This window comes from Equus caballus, chromosome 24 (assembly GCF_041296265.1).
Source record: "Equus caballus isolate H_3958 breed thoroughbred chromosome 24, TB-T2T, whole genome shotgun sequence".
NCBI lineage: Eukaryota > Metazoa > Chordata > Mammalia > Perissodactyla > Equidae > Equus > Equus caballus.
This window is the reverse complement of record NC_091707.1, coordinates 27,671,904-27,690,948: the sequence shown is the minus strand read 5'-3', so window position 1 is coordinate 27,690,948 and position 19,045 is coordinate 27,671,904. Positions and strand designations below refer to the sequence as shown.

The 19,045-nt window shown below is 47.8% G+C and overlaps 1 long non-coding RNA gene across 1 annotated transcript; it reads left to right on the top strand.

Annotated features, from left to right (window-relative positions):
- Nucleotides 1-317: 317 nt before the first annotated feature.
- LOC138920609 (uncharacterized) lies at nt 318-17,481 on the top strand. Its single transcript, XR_011432068.1, has 3 exons — nt 318-347; nt 2,507-2,672; nt 17,253-17,481. It is a non-coding gene; the product is annotated as an uncharacterized lncRNA (long non-coding RNA).
- Nucleotides 17,482-19,045: the final 1,564 nt, after the last annotated feature.

The following is a 19,045-nucleotide window of genomic DNA, read 5'->3' as shown; positions in this document are numbered from 1 at the left end:
ATGGCTCGCTCTTTTTCTTTCGTAGTTCAATTACCAGGTGGTTATAAAAGCAAAGAGATTTCTATGTGAGGTCATCTTGGCAAGAAGCTCACTTACCATCCTTGACCTCCAGGTCTCCAAGGCAACTGCTGCTGGGACGTCACTGGCACCAGATCATGTCCCTGAAAGGCCACGCTGCAGCAAGGGCAGATAAACAATTTTGCGACAACAGTCATGTAGCAAACTCATTCTCAAATAAGGGCTGGTTACTCAGGATGACGTAAGTGGTTTTTTTCCACTCTCTTCCACACTCTGGCCCAGAATTCTGGGCCTAGGACATAGTCTAAGAATGTATCTCGGCATGTGAGGTAAGAGAACAGTGTGGGGAGAGAGTTGGAGCAGTACCTTCTTCTAGACACAGGGACAAAGTCTCTTTCCTCTCGGCTTCCCCAGCCCACAGCACATTTCCTCTCCCTGTCCCAGCTCACTACAGGAATTTTATCTTTGTATAGAGAAAGTTGTGGTGGGCAGTCTCAATCTTCCTCTCCTGGGGTCTGTGTGCTGCTTCTTGCCTCTGGAGTCTGGGCTAGCCAGAGTGACTTGCTTGCTTGACCAGCAGAATATGATGGGAGTGACATCCTGGAACTTGCAAGGCGTGGGTACAAGAAGCTTTCTGGTATCTGTCTGGGTCTCTTAAAACCGTCACTCCTGGGACACGCGCTCTAGAAACCAGCCAGAAGTCCAAGCCACAAAGAGAGGCTAGAAATAGGTGCTCTTGTTAAGAACGCTAGCTGAGCTCTCCACCAACACTGCCAGTCTTGTGAACGAGCTACATCCACCTGGCTGTCCAGCTCGTTAGAACCTTCGGATGACTCCAGCCCTGGCTGCCACTTGCTGGTCACTGCAGGAGATCTTGAAGGAGAACCCGCTATCTGAGCCCAGTCAGCAGAGGTGTAAGAGAGAATAAGAAATCAGTTTAGGCCACGGAGTTTTAGGGCGGTCTGTTATGTAGCAATAGGTAACTGAGCAGAAATGAAATGCTGGATGGGGAGTGAAGAGAGGAGAGAACGCCTGCCCTCTCAGTCACTTTGAGGGGCTTTCAGTCTTTTCTGTCCCCCTGTGTACCGCCAAACCACCCCTCCTTTGTGAGCCATGGCTGGGGCACAGTGCACAGCCTTTGTCGTGCCGCTCATTGTTCACGCACACTCATCTCCTCAACGCGATGGTGGACATCCTGAGGATGGGGCCCTGTCTTACTTGATTCCTACCCTCCCTGGCACTGGCAGATCCACCAAGCTGATCTTCTCTCCTCATTATAGCTCAGGCTCCCGACTTCATTAAAGATCTGAAAGTCCCTGTGCTGTGAGGTGGTAATGGGTGTGACCATTAAAGCCACATGATCTGTGTTCAAGTCCCGGCTTCACCACTTATTAACTGTGTGATCCTGGATAAGTTGCTTAACCTCTGTGAACCTTTAGTTCCTTACCAGTAAGAATAGGAATAGTAACAGTGCTTCATCTCAGGGTTGTATGTGGGTATCGTATGCGCTCTCCATAAGGTATAGCAAGGCTCTAGATATGAAACTGTCTGCAAGGTCCTGAGTGCGGTAGTACCAGTAGCTTTTGCTTAGAAAAAACAAAAGGGACAATGAGGGAAGAGGAGGAAGTCTCACTTGGGAATGAAATTGCCCGAGGTCCTGGCTGCTCCATTCACCTGCTTCCTGAGAGCATCACACAGGATCCTTATGACGTTGGGCTGATTTTCCGGGCCAGGCTGCTCACATGCGTCCCAGCCCCTGTGTCCTCGGAGTTCCCACAGCCCGGGGAACGCAGGCTCCCCTTCCTGAAACCTGGGATAGATCGGCCCGCTGGGGGTCGTGCACAGGTAATTGCCTGGTCCAGGAGCCAGAGTACTGGGGCTATGCGGGCAGGGAACTGAACTCAGGGCATCTCCAGGGCCTCAGGGAGCATTTCAGTTCTGTCCCTTGGCCCCGCTTCACACTCCGGCCCGTGGAGGCGCCGGGAGCGCCAGGAGAGCTGCGATCTGCAGGCCCTGCTCCTTGCTCATCTTTCCGCTCAGCTTCCCCAGCCTTTCTGTGTTTTCTTCTTCTTCTCCCCAAAGCCTCCAGTACATAGCTGTATATTCTAGTTGTAGGTCCTTCTGGTTGTGCTATATGGGACGCCGCCTCAGCATGGCCTGATGAGGGGTGCCAGGTCTGCACCCACGATCGGAACTAGCAAACCCTGGGCCACCGAAGCAGAGCGCGTGAACCCAACCACTTGGCCATGGGGCCGCCCCTCACCCCATGGCTTGTTTTTTGACCTCCAGGAAGACTGGACAGATGGGCAGATAGCATAGGATCTCATAATGAGGAGGCAGTTCTGCGGGCAGGCAGCTGCCCTGCCCATGGGTGTGAGTTACCTTTGCCAGATGCCCCTGCAAAGCAGAGCACCCAGCAAGGGGACCACAGCCCTTCCTTCTGCATCCGTCCAGTGTTTGCTAGAATCCCACTTCCTTTTCCAAGCAGCACGTCGTGTGATGTCACCAAATGGAGGCACGGTCAACTAGTCACTCTGAGGATGGAGTGTCCTCCGGTGAGAAGCCTGGCCCCCCATGGGGAGGGTCATCTTCCAGAGAGAATGCCTACTTCACCTCATCTTTCAGGGGCCCTCTTCCTGACCGAAAGGCCGAAGGTAAGTGTCTGGGAAAGGTTCCAAAGCCCTGGGGTTGCACCCCAAAGGAGTCATACATAGTGTAAATCTTTACTCTCCCTCAAGCAGTTTAACAGAAGAAGACATTTGATCCTTCCTTAGTGCATCTCAGTAGTTCAATTTTCACTGTCATCTGAACTCAAGACACAGAAAAACAAAACATAAAGCCTTCCTGGGCCTACTGTTTTATCCATCACATTCTATTACCTGCTGAGAAGTCTGCCCTATTAGCATATGTGATCATTTGAGGAACACCTGGTTAGACTATTTAGGTGGTGGCAGCAGAAGGATTGGCTTATTTTTCTCCCCAGATGTAATTCTTTGGGCTCTCCACCCAGGGTCACTGCTAGCCCATATGGCACCTATGTGCAAATCAGAAAAAGGCCCCCTTCCTCTGTGTGGATGCAGCCATACCAGGGGCCACAGCTTGGCATGCAGAGTGAGGACTGGATTTCAGCCCCCACCCACCCTCTTGTACAGTGAACAGCCTACACAACTGTACATGGTGGCCTTGCCTCCACCCAATGTCACTAGCTCCAGTTTCTCTTCTTGGAGAGGTGCTTGCTGGAGAGGGAGAAGGGAGAGGATGCTTGTTGCTGTACGTTAGAGACAGGTTCCTGGAGGCCAAAGAGCAACACCTTAATGTGGGTGTGTTTTGAGGTCTGTGAGAGTTTGGGGCATTTCACAGCAGGGCCAACTTTTCCTGGGACGGAGAATCTAGTCTTTGACGTGAAGACAGTCCTTGGGGATGGAACAGCCGGTCAGTCTACCCACAGTCCTGCTGGAAACTGCCCTGGATTGGCTCATCTGGATGTTTCACGGGAATTTCCAAGAACCTCTTACCACCATGGCACCAGTCTCCCCTCGCCTCCTCTTGAGCTTCGGTCTGTGGTTAGGACATCTGGGCGCAGGGAGTTTTAGCCCATCTCTGCTTTCAGATCTAAATCCAGTCACCTGTCAGGGGACTGGCCTTCCCCGCTTTGATGAGTCCATTTACGGAATCCTCCATGGTGTGATCCATGGGGGCGGGGGTGCATCCGGAAGACTCCCCCTGGGATCTCAGGGGTCTCGTCTTCCCCGGCCATGACTCAGCACGCTCCCCTCTAAAACGGAATGAACAGCATGTGGCCTGTCCATAGCACAAATAGCCCTCATGAGGCCACCTGACTTTGAGTTTTGTTAGGTTTTTAGGAAACGGATACATTAATAGACCCAGCCCCAAATCTTGTAAGCAAACAGGGGCTGTCAGGAAATGTTGAGAGGTTTGTTCATTTCCTGATGCATTCATTCAACAAACACTTACTGAGTATCTACCATGTGCCAGCCCTGTGCTGGGCTCTGGGTGAAGAGGCTGATGAGAAAAATATACTCCTGCCTTCCATTTAAATGCCATTTCCTTGGGCAGGCCTTCTCTGACTGCCCCTCCCCAGACATGGGACCCCTGTCCCAAGGATGCAGGAAACAGCATCGCCCTGTACTTGATCCCTTTTCTGTTTGCCCCACTAGACAGCTTCAGGAGGAGAGGGACCATGTCTACATTCATCAAAATGTATCTGCACCAACCCTGGCCCAGTGGGGCCCCAAATAATAGGGGGGGACTGGAGCCATTTGCTCCCCACCTCGTGTCCCGAAGTCTGAAGGGCTCCCCGTCTGTGATACGCCTGTGTTTAGGGGACCCAGCCCTGTGCAGAGTCTAATTCCTAGCAGGGATTCATCTGCTCTGAGAGAGTTGGGACCAGATGATCGCCAAGGTCCCTCCAGCCTCAAGCCAGCGATTCTAGGACCGATGGGGCTCTGGAGGCCTGGACAGTGGAAGGGGGACCAGAGATGGGTGCGGGCCAGGTTAGAGGCGTGGCTGCAGAACCATTCTGGGTGCCCAGGCTCCGGGCCCGGCCCCTCGTTAGGAGAGTAAGGAAGATGTGGGCTGAGAGTGCAGATCTGAAAGCAGAGCCCTCTGTGGGCCCAACGCCAACCGTGCTCCTGGTGGGGGGACAGACCCCTGGTGGGCCTGCCAGAGGCAGGAGAAGACAGGGACAGGAGGGTGGTGCCGTGGCTGTGGGCCTGCCTCCTGCACCTCAGCGCTCTGGGTCTGGTTACAATCACTGTCACTGTGCACAGAACCCAGGCCACCGCTGGAAGGAGATGAGCTGGGCCCTGGCTGCTGACAGCACTGTTTTATTCTTGCTGGGCCACTAAATCCTGGCTCTGTTGTTCTGTTGTCAATAGCAACAGGAGGAAAAGCAGTTTTCTCTGTGTTAGGAGCTTCGTTTTTCCCCTGTAGGAGGGGCTATCACCAGCCCAGTGCCCCCACATGGAGGGTTGATGTCCTGGGCGCCCCAGGGAGGCCTTAAAATCCAGACCCAGGAGGAAAAGGCCAGCTTCGCTCTGCTCCGGACAAACTGGGGGTGACTGGGGTGGCGGGGGACCTGTGGGAAGGGGGCGGTCAGCTTTTTGAGGATTGGGCTCAGCTGCTCCTCTTTAGTTTCAATGGCTACAAAATATCCGTGGTGGCTGCCTTGGGTAGGCCTAGAGCATGGGGAGCAGAGAAAGAAAAAGGAGGGGAATCAGAAAAGGACGCTCAGAGGAGAAGAGAAGGGGATGGGAGGGGATGAGAAGAGGAGAAAGGTGCTGTGGAGAGCTGCAGTCAGCAGCCTTGGGCAGCTCTTGGGATATGAAGCCAAATTGGGATGACCCCACAGACCCCCGTGAAAAATACGAGTGTCTCTCTGGCGAGGGGCTTCTGCTTCCCGTTGGGGAGGCGCTGCCATCATGGATGGGTGGATGAGTGGACAGACGGACAGATGAATGAATAGGACAAAAACCAGTGGGATAGGATTTGCCAGGGACTGAGTGAGCAAAAAGGGGGAGAAAGAGTGAAGAGTGAGAAAATCTACTGACGGGGTAAAGCCAGTTTCGCAGGACGGTTAACTGCAATGTTGGTGCCAAGTCATGGTTTAGGGAGGGCCTTCTCACCTCCCCGCCAATCGCCGTCCTAAATAAACATGCACTCTAAGTGAAAAATATGTTTCCTATACAAACAGCCTGAAGAAAAATCCCCTAGCCTCTGCCTCAGCCAGCTGTCCACCTCTAGGCCCTCATTACGGAAACTCCATAGCTGCCACCGGTCAGCTGCAAGGCATTGTATCTACTCTTGCAGCATCCCTTCCCAGACCAAGTGAATTAGCTGTGGACAGACAGGTGAGGGCCTGAAATGTGATTAGAGGAGGCAAGGAAAGAAGGTTCAGATTAGTTTGAGAAAAGGAAGAGTTCAAGAGCCTTAAGCCTTTCAGCCCCTCCTACTCTGGGATTTGGAGTATTAATTACTCTAATCACGGCAAATCATCGAGTGAATTGTCTCTTCTCTCCCTTCAGCAAAAAAATGTTAAGTATAGGTTTATTCGCAGGAAGGCCCAGTGGGAATAGTTCATTAGGGTCAGGGTCAAGGGTTAGGGGTCAAAGGGTTATACCCTCCAAGCGTTGAACCAATAGTGTGGGCAGCTGGCACAGGTGTGAGCAAGGCTTCTTTCATGGAAGGTCCTTATCAGAAACCAGAGCCGTAACAGAGGGAACAGCGAGTCAGATTACAACAGCTCCCCGGGTGGGGGCAGGTCAGAAGGGGTGTCATGTAGAGGCCATAGGGAAGGGGTGCTATTCTTAGGGCTCTGCCACCTCAGGGGCCTGCTGACTCTGTCAGGAACCCCAGGGCTCCTGAGTAGATCCAGTCCAACAACCTGCCTGGGTGCATTCTCAGGGACGTCTGGGTTGCCTTCAATGTCAACAAATAACAGGAAAACACTGGCCTTTTCTCTAAAAAAGATGCAATGTCATGTTCAAGGCTATGTAAGAGTAAAGGTGAGAAGGCGTGATTCCCAGAGAAGTGTAAACCTTACCCGAAATCTTGGAAGGAGCCTTAGAGGGAGATGGCAAGAGAGGTGTTGACCCAGGAGCAGTGGCCCCGGAGGCTTTGGCATTGAGTCCCAGCGTGGGCAGGGGAAGGTGCATTACATTTGGGGCAATGGTCAAGTGAAACTCTAGGAAAACCGTCCGCCCTGGAGAGTGACTAGCTTGTCATGCTAGAAACCTCAAAGGGGCCTTCAGTGTCCTTTGGTCAAGGAGAAGACACAGAAGCTGCACTCTGTAGAAATAACCTCCCCAGGAAGGCAAGGAGGTCTCATGGGCTTTCACAGAGGGTGGAGGACCATTTCATCTTCCTTCTCTCCGGGCAGGGGGCTGGGGATGCTGGCCCGAGAGGTTATGTGTTCTCATTTATGGTCTTCGCTTGGCCTAACATCTTTCCGGGTAGACTGCCACTAACTCTGTGGTTTTTCTTGCTCGTGGATTTCTTCCACCATACCTTGTCTTCCATTTCTAAATCTGTTTCAGCCTGGGGGAGGCTGCAGTGCCCAGCTCTAACTGGCTTTCTTGACCTCAGGATTATCTCTATGTAACACTAACCTTTCAAAACTCGTGACTTTTCCCTCTCTATTATTTAAAATCCTGATCTTTTAACATTTTTCTTTACTCACGCTATTCATCTGTCTCTATAGTTAAAAAATAAAAATAAATCTTCAGGGAGTTTGTATCAGGAGGGACAGAAAAAAGCTTGTGTGTTGAGTCCTACTGATCAGGGCTAAAAGCTGAGTAGCGTGTATGAACTTGACCTTGACTATGATCCCAAAGTGATAGTTGTCCCCATGTAAGTGGTCTTCATCTGGCCTGCTGCTCTCTTAGCCCTCAGCAGGCTGTATCTGTTGCTAAGATCTGGAGAGAGACACTGGGATTACCCTATGAAGCAGAGCAGCTAAGCCAGGAATTCCAGTGTGGGAGTAGGAGACAGAAAAAAAGGTAAGAGATGGGGAGAGGGTACTACTTGCCCCAGGGCTGCTGCTGTGGTGCAGCCTCCTGGATTTGAGCTTCCGATTTATAAGGCCCCAAATAGTCAAGGCTATGAAAAGGGCAAACTGAGGATGAAGTCAGTAAAGTCACCTGCCTAAGGACATACAATTAGTGGGCAGTAGATTGTTCACAGTTAGGGGCAGCGTCAACAATTCTGCAGTATCAGTCAGGGTTATGGTGGCCTAGAGACAGGAGAATTTAATGAAGGGAATTATTTAGCAAGGTTTGGTCAGGGATTAGGGGAACCAACAAAGGATGGTGTGATACTTTAGGTTTAATAACATTGAGGAGGCATTACCATCACTAAATCGGAAGGGTCAAGAGGAAGGAATAGTTACTAGAACCCAGAGAGAGTACCTATAAGGAGAGAGCTGCCTGATAGGACCTGTGACCTTTGGTGGAAAGACAAAACTAGCCCACAGTGATTGGGCAGGGAATGAACTAGGAGAATAAGTAATCCTCCTGCCTTCCAGTTTCCTGCTGGTCCCTCCCTTTGCCTGAGCACAGCTAGAAACCAGAGGTCAAAGGAGCCCCACTGATGCAGTATAGACAGGTTAGTCCTCTGGGGTACAGGGCAGAGTGAAGTGTGGAGTGTAGACCTAGAGGAGCAAGTGGAAGATATCTAGCCCCCTGGGAACACAGGTGAGGTTTGTTTTTAGAGCCTCCACATTTGCTTTTCTTTTTTTTTTTTTGCTTCTTCCTTCGCCATTGTTATACTCGTTCCTGCATGGCTTGCGGATGCTAGGGTTTTTCTGTTGTTTCCCTATACTCTGGGACCCCCAGGTGAGTCATCAGTGTCTAGTTTTGGGGCATGCCCTCTCTCACCACTATTTCTTTATCAAAATCAGTTCTTAAGTTGTCTGCTCCTGGCCATGACAGAGCAACAGCATCCAGATTTACCCTCACACCATAAACTCTAGTAAACTAAACAAGATAAATATACTGATGGCTTCAGATACTGTGCAACAGGCAGCGCAGGATTGTGATCCCTGAGATAAAGGAAAGAAATGAGGTAAGCCCTCTGATCACCTCCGTGTCTGACTGGAGACACATTCTGGACTATAGAGCAGGAAAAGGAATCCCAAGCAGAGTATGGTGGTCTTGTGGAGCTGAAAGACCGAAATTGAAGGTCAAGGAGATTTTAGATGGAAGTCGTGGGGCAGAGTTCTAGAAAAGAGGGGACTATGTGGAAAGAGCCCCAGAAATCTGCATAAGGGTCCTCTTGAGTATTTTCTTAATACTAAGTGTATACACAAAGTGAAGCTCCATAAGACTGGGCAAGGAACGGCCAGGAGCTATAAGCTGGATAATTCAGAGTTCACATGGGACTGAGAAATATTCAAATGTCAACCAGCTTGATCACCCAGGGCATTTAGTAGAGACCCCATAAGGGTTCTGCCCTACTAGTAGAACTAAACTATCCCCAAAGAAAAAGAAACTTTAGACCCACTCTAACAAAGTTTAAAATAAGCCCCTAAAAGGTCAACCTTATCCATAACTAACCTAAATGCCTGCCAGAGAAAAGCCCAACACTCTTTAAAGGAAGATAACAAAACACAATCAATAATGTAATTTTTAAAATATCCAACATTCAATCAAAAATCACTAGACTCACAAGGTAGCAAGAAAATGTGACCCATAACCAAGAGAAAACTCAGTCAGTAGAAGCAGACTTGAAAATGATAGAATTGAAAGAGTGAGCATGGAGGCACCTCAAAACAGCTATTGTAAGTAAGCAAAATGTGCTCAAGGATTTAAAGACAGTCAGGAAGGGAATGAGGAAGGAATGAAAGACATAAAAAAAGAACCAAATGAAACTTCTAGAAATGAAAAAAAAACAATATCTGAAATGAAAAGTCAGTGGATGGAATTTAAAGCAAACTGGACACTTCAGAAGAAAACCAAATGAAGCTGTAAGCATAGCAATAGAAATTATCCAAAATGAAGCACAGAGAGGAAAAAGACAAGCCAAAACAAAACATAAAAAAATGAAGAGAGTCTCAGTAACCTGGGGCATTATCTAGTGGTCTAACATGGGATTGGAAAGGAGATAAGGAAGAGAACAAATTTTTGCTGAAATGATGGCCAAAAGTTTTTCAAATTTGACAAAAACTGGGAATACTAGAGACTCAAGAATCACAATGAAGTCCAAGCAAGATAGATAAAGAAAACCAACAAAGAAAATCAAATTGCTAAAAATTAGTGATAAAGAGAAAAGTCTTAAAAGCAGCCTGAGACATAGTTTATAGAGGCACAAAGATAAGAAAGCTGCAGACTTTTGATCAAAACTATGCAAGCCAGAAGACAATGGAATAATACCTTTAACACGCTGGAAGAAAAAACTGATCTAGAATTCTGTATCCAATGAAAATATACTTTAAAAACAAGGGCAAAATACTATTTGAGACAAATAAAATCTTAGAAGAATTCATTACCAGCAGATCTTCATTACAAGAAATGTTAAAGTTCTTTAGAAAGAACAAAGAACTTTAGAAAGAACAAAAGAAAAAGAGTACTAGGATCTATACAAAAGAAGGAAGAATGCCAGACGGTAAACAAGAGGGTAAATATAAAAGACTTAGTTGCCATTTAAAAAAATCTCTTTAAAATATTAAAGCAAAATTAAGAAGAAAGTACTGTGAAGTTTATAACATATGTAGAAGTAAAATGTATAACATTTTACAACAATAGCACGTTGAACATAAGAGCGTAGCTAATAAATTAATGTTGTAGATAAAATGAAATCATCAAAAAGTACCCTGAATATAAAAAAAAGGCAGGGAAAGATGAAAAAGAGAACACAGAACACATGGGACAAATAGACAACAAACAGTAAGACAGTATACCTAAACCAAACATATTGTAAGTGCATTATATGCTCTTATAATTAAGTGCAAATGGTCCAAATAGCCCAACTAAAAGGCAGAGATTATGAAACTGGATAAAAAGCATTGTAAATGAAACCTATTTTAAATGTAAAAACACAAATAATTTAACAGAAAAATAGAAAAAGATACTGTGTGACACTCACCCTGAGAAAGCTAGATGACTGTGTTAATAACAGCAAAAGCAGACTTGAGGACAAGGAATATTACCAGCGATAAAGACGGGCAGTTTCATAATGAGAAAAATAAAAGTTTTTAAAGAGACAAAAACTGACCAAACTGAAAGAAGAACTAGACAAATCCACAATTATAGTTTGGTATTTCATTACTGCTCTCTCAGGAACTGAGAACAAATAGGCAGAAAAAATAGAAGAGTTGAATAACACTGTCAACTGACTTGACCTAACTGACGTTTTTAGAAAACTCCCCTCAACAATGGCAGAATACGGATTTCTTTTCAAGTTCCCATAGAATAGTCATCAGGATAGACTACAATTTGGGCCATAAAGAAAAGACTAAACAAATTTTTAAAGTTTGAAATCTCATCACAAAATAATTATATTAGAATAAAAACCAGGAAGATGTTTGGAAAATGTTTAAATGTTTAGAAGTTAAACATTACATTTTAAATAACCCAAGGGTCAGAGAAGACAATGCAAAAATAATTTAAAATTATCTTGAATGGAGTGAAAATGAAGGCATAACATATCAAAATGTCTAAGATTCAGCTAAAGCAGAGGTTGAATGGAATTTTTAAAAATCTTATTAAAAAACATATTTGCTGAGGTATAATTTACATATTAAAAATTCACCTGTTTCAAGTGCACACAACTCAATTATTGTAAGTAAATTTACAGTCATGCAGCCATCACCACAATCTGAATTATTTTCTTACAGTGCCTCAGAAACTGTTACATTGCAAGTGCAATAAAGTAACAATTGCCAACTTTTCTTCTTCAACCCACACAACCAGCTTAATATTTAAACAATTGAGATATAATTCAGATAACATAAAATTCACCATTTTAAAATGTGCAATTTAGTGGTTTTTATGGTATTCACTGTATCTTGCAACAATCACCCCTAATTACAGAACATTCCTCCTCCCCCTATCTCCTGGAAAGCATTAATCTACATTCTCTTTCTATGGATTTGCCCATTCTGGACATTTCATATACGTGGAATCTTACACTACGTAGCTTTTTGTGTCTGGCTTCTTTCACTTAGCATTTGGTTGGAATTTTAAAGTTTTAAATGCTTACATTAAAAAAGAGAATGGTCCATTTCTGACATAGTTACCAAGACAATTCAATAGTGATACAATAGTCTTTTCAACAAAAGGTGCCAAGACAAATGGGTATCTATATGTGAAAGAATAAAGTTGGACCCCTACCTTACACCACATACAAAAATTAACTCAAAATGGATCGAAGACCTAAAAGTGATAGCTAAATATACAAAACTCTTATAAGAAAACACAGGTATAAATCTTTGTGGCCTGGTATTAGGCAATGGTTTCTTGGCCATGACTGCAAAAGCACAAGCAACAAAAGAAAAAATAAATTGGACTTCATCAAAATTAAAAACGTTTGTGCAAAAGGATGCTATCAAGAAAGTGAAAAGACAACCCTTGGAATGGGAAAAATATTTGCAAATCACATATATGATAAGAGATTTGTACCCAGAGTATATAAAGAACACCTACAATGCAACCATAAAAAGACAAACATTCCAAATTTTAAAAATAGGCAACGTATTTGAATAGACATTTCTCCAACAAAGACGTACAAATGGCCAATAAGTGCATGAAAAGATGCACAACCTTTTTAGTCATTAGGAAAATGCAAATCAAAATCACAGTTAGATACTGCTTCACACCTACTAGTATGGCTATAATAAAAAAGACAGACAATGACAAGTGTTGCAAGAATGTGACGAGATTAGAACCCTCATATACTACTGGTGGGAACGCAAAATGGTGCAGCTGCTTTGGAAAACAATTTGACAGTTCCTCAAAAAGTTAAACACAGAATTACCATTTGACCGGCAATTCCACTACTAGATATGTACCCAAGAGAATTGAAAATATGTGTCCACATACACTTATACATGAATGTTCATAGCAGCATTATTCATAGTAGCCAAAAAGCAGAAACAACCCAAATGTGCATCAGCTGATGAATGGATAAACAAAATGTGGTATATCCATATAATGGAATATTATTCAGCCACAACAAGGAATGAAATTCTGATACATGCTACAACATGAATGAACCTTGAGAACATTATGCTAAGTGAAAGAAACCAGATACGAAAGGTCACATATTGTGTATTCCATTTATACAAAATGTCCAGAATAGGCAGATCTGGAGACAGACAGTAGATTAGTGGTTGCCAGGGGTGGGAGAAGGGACGAATGGGGAGTGACTGCTAATAGATATGAGATTTCTTTCTAGGGTGATGAAAATATTCTGAATTAGATAGTAGTGGTAGTTATATAACTTTGTGATTGCACTAAAAAAGCACTGAGTTATACACTTTAAAATGGTGAATTTTATGGTATATGAATTAAAATTAAGGATCCGAGGCCAGCCCAGTGGCATAGTGGTTAAGTTCGTGCACTCTGCTTTGGCAGCCCCGACTTCACAGGTTTGGATCCCAGGCGTGGACCTACACACTGCTCATCACACCATGCTGTGGCAGCATCCCACATAAAATAGAGGAAGATTGGAACAGATGTTAGCTCAGTGAGAATCTTCCTAACAAATAAATAAATAAATAAGGATCTGATAGAGATGACTTTACGCCCCAGTATTGATAACAGATAAAGGCTTAATGTGCCAATCTTCATAGGAATATCTGATTTAACTCAGGCCAATCTCTCCCCAAAGGTACAGAAGCTATTTTCTCAAAAAGTCTAGCTCTTCGGACTTTTGATTTTATTCTCAGCTGTGGTTGCTACTGGGCCGCCTCCAATGCCTGAAGAAGCCTGTAGCAGGCAGGGCGGGTGAATTGTATTTTAGAACTTTCCTGCAGCATGAATTCTTTTTAAAGTCCATTGCTAACTTGCTCCCATAGCCAGGCTTACTTGCAACGTTAAAAGGTGATAAGAGGCACTTTACAGTTTATGAAGAACGTTTTCACATTCATCGCTCTTTCGATCTCAGGCATTTCAGTTTAAGTGGGGGCATTATGACTGGCCCCTGCGCAGCACAGGCCCTGAACTCTAGCTCCAATTTCTCTGACTCCAAAAATCTAGTCTTTCTTAGAACAACCGACATGCATTTTGGAACAGGTCATAGAGAAGAGGCCTCTCCTGTGGCCCTCCAAGGATGTCATGCAGGCTCTTTAGCATTTAAACAACAGCTTCCACTGACTATCTCCCATTGGACTGAGTTATGCAGACTGACCCCCGAATTAGTCATGGGGAGAGCCCAGAGATTAAATGGTTCGGTCCAGTGTGTTCACCTCCTTGACCATATTGTTTGTGGATCAATTTTCACTCCTTCAGGGCCACATACACCCACAACATGTTCGAGCATGAACACACACAGACACACACACACAGGAGGCCTTCTCTCAGCAGTGCTGTGACCAGGGCTGAGCTCCCACTTGCATTTCTTTTTTTATCGTGGTAACATATACATAACATAAAATGTACCGTTAAACCAGTTTTAAGTATACTATCCTGAGACATGAAATACATTCACGTTATTCCCCGTCTACGTCCAGAACTTCATCTTCTCAAACTGAAACTCCATATCCATTAAACACTAACTCCCCATCCCCCAACCAGCCCCCGGCAGCCACTGTTCTACTTTCTGTCTCTATGAATTGACTACTTTAGGTTCCTCATATAAGCAGAATCAAAGAGTATTTGTCCTTTTGCCACTTGTGTTTGTTGGTGGCAAAGGGTCATCTGATTCCAGAGCTGGCCCATGGGACCAGGTGTTTGATGGGGTGACCAGCCCAGGAGAAGGGATAGGAGAGTGCAGAGCACAAAAACAGCCCCCGTCAGCATCAGGGGGCTCTCCCACCCCAACGACAGCTGGAAATTCTTTCTGCTCTTCTGCAAGTCGGGTGTAACAAACAGAAGACTTTTCAAGCCCGGTCCCAAACACAGGAATTCTCCCCTCGTCAGTCTGTCTCCTGGGCCCCATTGAGACAGCTGGACTTCCCACGCAAGTGAGAGCACTCAACTGTGAGGGTCCTCTCCTGGGGCAGCCTGCTCCAGCTTGCCCTTGAAGGAGTACACGAGCTCCTTCAGAGAAATAACTATTTTTCTGTTCCAAGTCGTATAGAATGCCGTGTGGAGGACTTTCAAAATGTCTACGGTTGCTCCTGAGAGCAATTGATGCAATCTGTGCCATCTCGGGTTGGCGTGACAATTGTATTTACTCAGCCCAGTTCTTTGAAATTCATCATAAGGATTTGAGTCTCATGCATGACCCTTCCACTGGCTTTTGTGAAGGTGAATGAACCAATTCCTTCCGAAATTAAAAAACAGAATCTTCCACTAGATTTGACATAAGGCCACAGCTAGACTGGAAGCAGGGAGATCTGAAAGCAAGGGTAGATTTAACAGGTGCTGCGATGTCCCAGGCCAGAGCTGCTGGTGGGGCTGAGCACATTCTGTGCTCTGGGTGCCCAGGCGCAGACGATATGTAAACTTTCACTAAGTGAAAAAGCTTAGCCTTCTCTAAATTCCTGTATATGACTTCCATGTGACTACCCAGTGTGGTGGTATCCTATTTGACTTTTACACACTAATTTGTTTATTTTTATAAGGTACATTCCCTCCTAGGAGCTACAAGCCTTAACAAGCCTCAGAAATCCTCTTGCAATAAAGATGATGCTGTGAGGAGGGCAGGAGAAGCTCTTCCCACCTCTGCAGAAGACCCAGCTAGAGAAAACAAGATTTATGGCGGGTGTCAAGGGTTGGAGGGTTAGGAGGAAGATTTAGAGGAGAGGAAAGTGGAAGATTTTTCCCCAGAGACGTTGGAAGATGATGACATCTTTTGCTGAAAAAGGCAAGGAAGCAATTTCCCAGGAGGTTCAGAAAATAGGATTAAACTCGCTGTTGGCTATTCAGTGTAGACCTGGGGGTGGTGGTGGAAAAATAGGCTGGGTGACCTCTGGCTGCTTGTCCAGTGTCTCTCTGTTCTGGTTCTAGTCTGCCCAGTTTGTGGGAGGAAGAGAAGAGTCGAGGACAGCTGAGTACATCTGTGGAGGGCACGTGCGATCAGACAATGGGCAAGTGAGCCTGGGATTCCTTATTTCCCAAGTGCTATACTAGCAACCAGGAGACTAGGGCTGGCATGCGATTCTGCTGCCAGCTAGCATTTAAGACTGGGGCCATTCTGGCCACAGTTTTATCATCCGTGAATTGAGGTAACAGGACCTGATTCAAATGCAACAAACTCTTACTAAATATGTGTAGGCTACAAAATTGAATAAGAACTGTTCTGCGGTCTGCAGGACCACACACCGGGGAGATGAGATACACACACTCACACATATTCGGACACAGTTGTGATAGGAAACAAACACTACTCTAAGGGAGAACGAGGAAGGGGAGCGATTGAGTCTACCTTTGGACTCCCACAGGTTACTCGGAGGAGGTGGGCTATGAGCGAGGCCTTGGGTACGGTTGGATGAGGTGCTGACAGGTAGATATGGGAACAAAGAAGAGGGGGCATCTATGGTGGATAAAACGAGTGAACCAAAAGAGGAACCAGCAACTGGGTGAGTGCAGGGTGGCAAGCTCTGGGAGTAGAGTAGGTGGCTGTGATCCGAGCACAGGTACACATCACATAGCAGGTCCTCAGTCAATAGATGATGGCAGCAGTGAGGATTGGGCTGGAAGGGCAGTCAGGGCCTCTCCCTGGCCGGGGACGCATAAGCAGCATGGAATCCACATGGGTTTCTGAAAGGGAGGTGGACCACTATGATGGGCTCTGTGTCCAAGGGCAAGTGGACCATGGGAGAGGAGGCCCAAAGGCTGAAAGGTCCAGGGGAGAGATGACAATGGCTTGAATTTAGACAGCAACACTGGGGTGGGGAGGGATATAAAAGATAATGCAAAAGAAGATTCTGCAGGCTAGTCAGATGTGCAAGGAGAGGGAGAAGGAGATGAAGACACTTCTGAGGGTTTTGAGCCTGAGCAATGGGGAGGGTGGAGATTCGTAAACAAATCGGCAACCTCAAGAAGAGAGGTGGGTTCAGATCTTAATTTTGTGCAGAAAGGCTTTGCGGTGTCTACAAGGAGTCTCTGTAGAGATTGCCAGCAGGCAGGCAGGAATGTGGAAATTTTGGTAGCTAGAGATTTGTGGCTCATGGAAGTGATGGTTGAAGATGCGGAGGTGGATGAGATAGAGGAGATGCACTGGGAGGAGAGGCCAGCCGGGCAGAGGAGCAGGTGAAGAGCATTTGGACGGAGAAGAGAATGGAGCCAGGCTGGAAGTAACCAGCGGATCCCAGGGAAGAAGGTCGAATGGTGGGAGGGGCCGAGCCGTGTGAGGAGGCCTGGGGTTGCCTTGCAGGCCGCTGTTGTGAGTAGGGCCTGTGAAATGGCCCCGAGCAGCAGCCAAGGGCTGCCCCAGAGGATAGGAAGGAGAACAAGGCGTAAAGGACCCTATAAAGAGGTTTGTACAGAGGGAACGAGAGCAAAACGATGGTGAACCGAGAGAAAGCGGGCCAAGGGAAGCCACTTTAGGATAAGGAAAACGTGGCCACGCTTTGGGGTCGTGCTTCTCGACGGTGAATGTGCTTCGGATCGCAGGGAATCCTGTGAGCATGCAGCTTCTGACCCAGGAATGAGGACGGGGGACGAGCCGGCGTGGAAGAGGCCAGAGCCACCGCCATCTTGGGCCAAGTGTCTTGCAAAGGAGGCGGGGATGTCATCTGCTCTCGCCGAGGGAAGGGAAATGAAAGGGTGATGTGGAGGGACTGTGAGGCGGAAGAGGAGATGTGAGGAGTCCCTGTGGAGAGGCCTGGACCTTCTCCGTCAGGTGGGTGGTGAGCGATCTGCAGGTGGAAGGAGACGGGGAGTCTAGGGGGTCTGGGGCGAGTGAAAGCCTCAGGGACAGCGGCCTGGCTGACTGCCGCCTGAGGGCAGGGCGGGGCTCGGCTGTGCTGCGGAGGCATGATTTGGGTCGGCAGTGTGGGGCTGTCCCCTGCAGGGCCTGGAAGCTGCAGAGTGAACGGGCTGTGGACCCTGCTGGGTCCCTCAGGGTGGGCCTGGGGAAAGAAGGTCAAGGGCTGAGGGCCCTGAGGGGCCTTGGTTGAAAGGGAAGCTCTTGAAGGGACGGGGTGGGGCGGAGGGCAGGTGAGAGAGGAGAGCCATTGGAGGTTGCGCCCCGGGCCAGGCCGATCAGGAACTGGGACAGCAGAGCGGAGGCCAGAGAGATGCGGAGGCCCGAGGAGGGCCACAGCGCGGCGGAGCGGGAGGCTGGTCTCGAGGCAGAGTGATGAGAGATGGAGGAACCAACGGCGCCAAGAAGGGGTGGAGCCTGGGGCCTGGCCTGGGCACCGTCCTTCTACCCGTTCGCAGCAGCACCTGTTGGAAGCCGGGACGGCTCCTGGAGGCAGAGGGGGCCTGCCCGGTTCTCTTCACTCAGCTCCACTTCCGGAGGCTCCCTGAGCGAGGTCCCGGCTGCCGTTCTGAGCCCTGAGTTCCAGGCCTTTGACTGGGACATGGAGGCGGGGCATGAGAAGTGACTCCTTCTGTGGCCGGCTCACTGCCCTGCAGCCTGCTCAGGGGCACTCTGCGGTCACCCCAGCCACTTGCAGCTGCCTCCGGGGCCAAGGTCGGTTAAAACCCCATTCTGAGGTCAAGCCCTTAGGTGCTGAGATTCCAGCAGTTTCCGCTTTCCCAGCCCCTGAGACCACCCCCTCTCCAAACTAGGAGACCCCTTTTGAAGCTGGTGACTGTCCGTTGCACACCCCCAAGCCAGGGAATTCTGCAAGGGACAGAGGCCAGGCCGTCGGCACTTCCTGCTTAGGAGGACGAGCCAGTAGCACAGCTGGACACCCGGCTCTCGGTTTGTCCAGCTCAGCTTGATTCTCTTTCTCTCCCTGGTGAGCTCCGGCTTGTAGCTGTCTGCTCTTCATCAGCAGTTTATGGAAACAGCAGTGTTTGGGGAGGAAAGAGGACAGAGGGAACTCAGATGCTGTGCTGGTGCCCAGCTGTGCCCGGGGTGGCCTCCCTGGGCACGTGCCCATGCTCAACCCTCAGACCCGCAGCCCTTGTCAGACAACCCCACGTGGTGGCCTTTCTAGGCCCCTTGGGACTGCTGATCTCATACCACTCCCTGCCAGAAGCCGCCATGAGCTCCTTCCCTCCAAATCAGAAGCGTCCCTTCTCTGTTCCCTCCGCTAAGGCCTGGGATTTCCTTGCCTGTCAGCCTCCTCTTCCTCCCTATGGAGGTCTTTGCAAGAAGGGGGCTGGAGGTAGGGCGGCTGACCTTCCTTTGGCCTTGTCCTCCCTGGGTGATCTATGGCTGCTCCTGCATTGCCAGCCCCGCTCTTTCTCCCCAGCGCCACCCGGGACAGCCTCTGGCCCCCCTTCCCGGT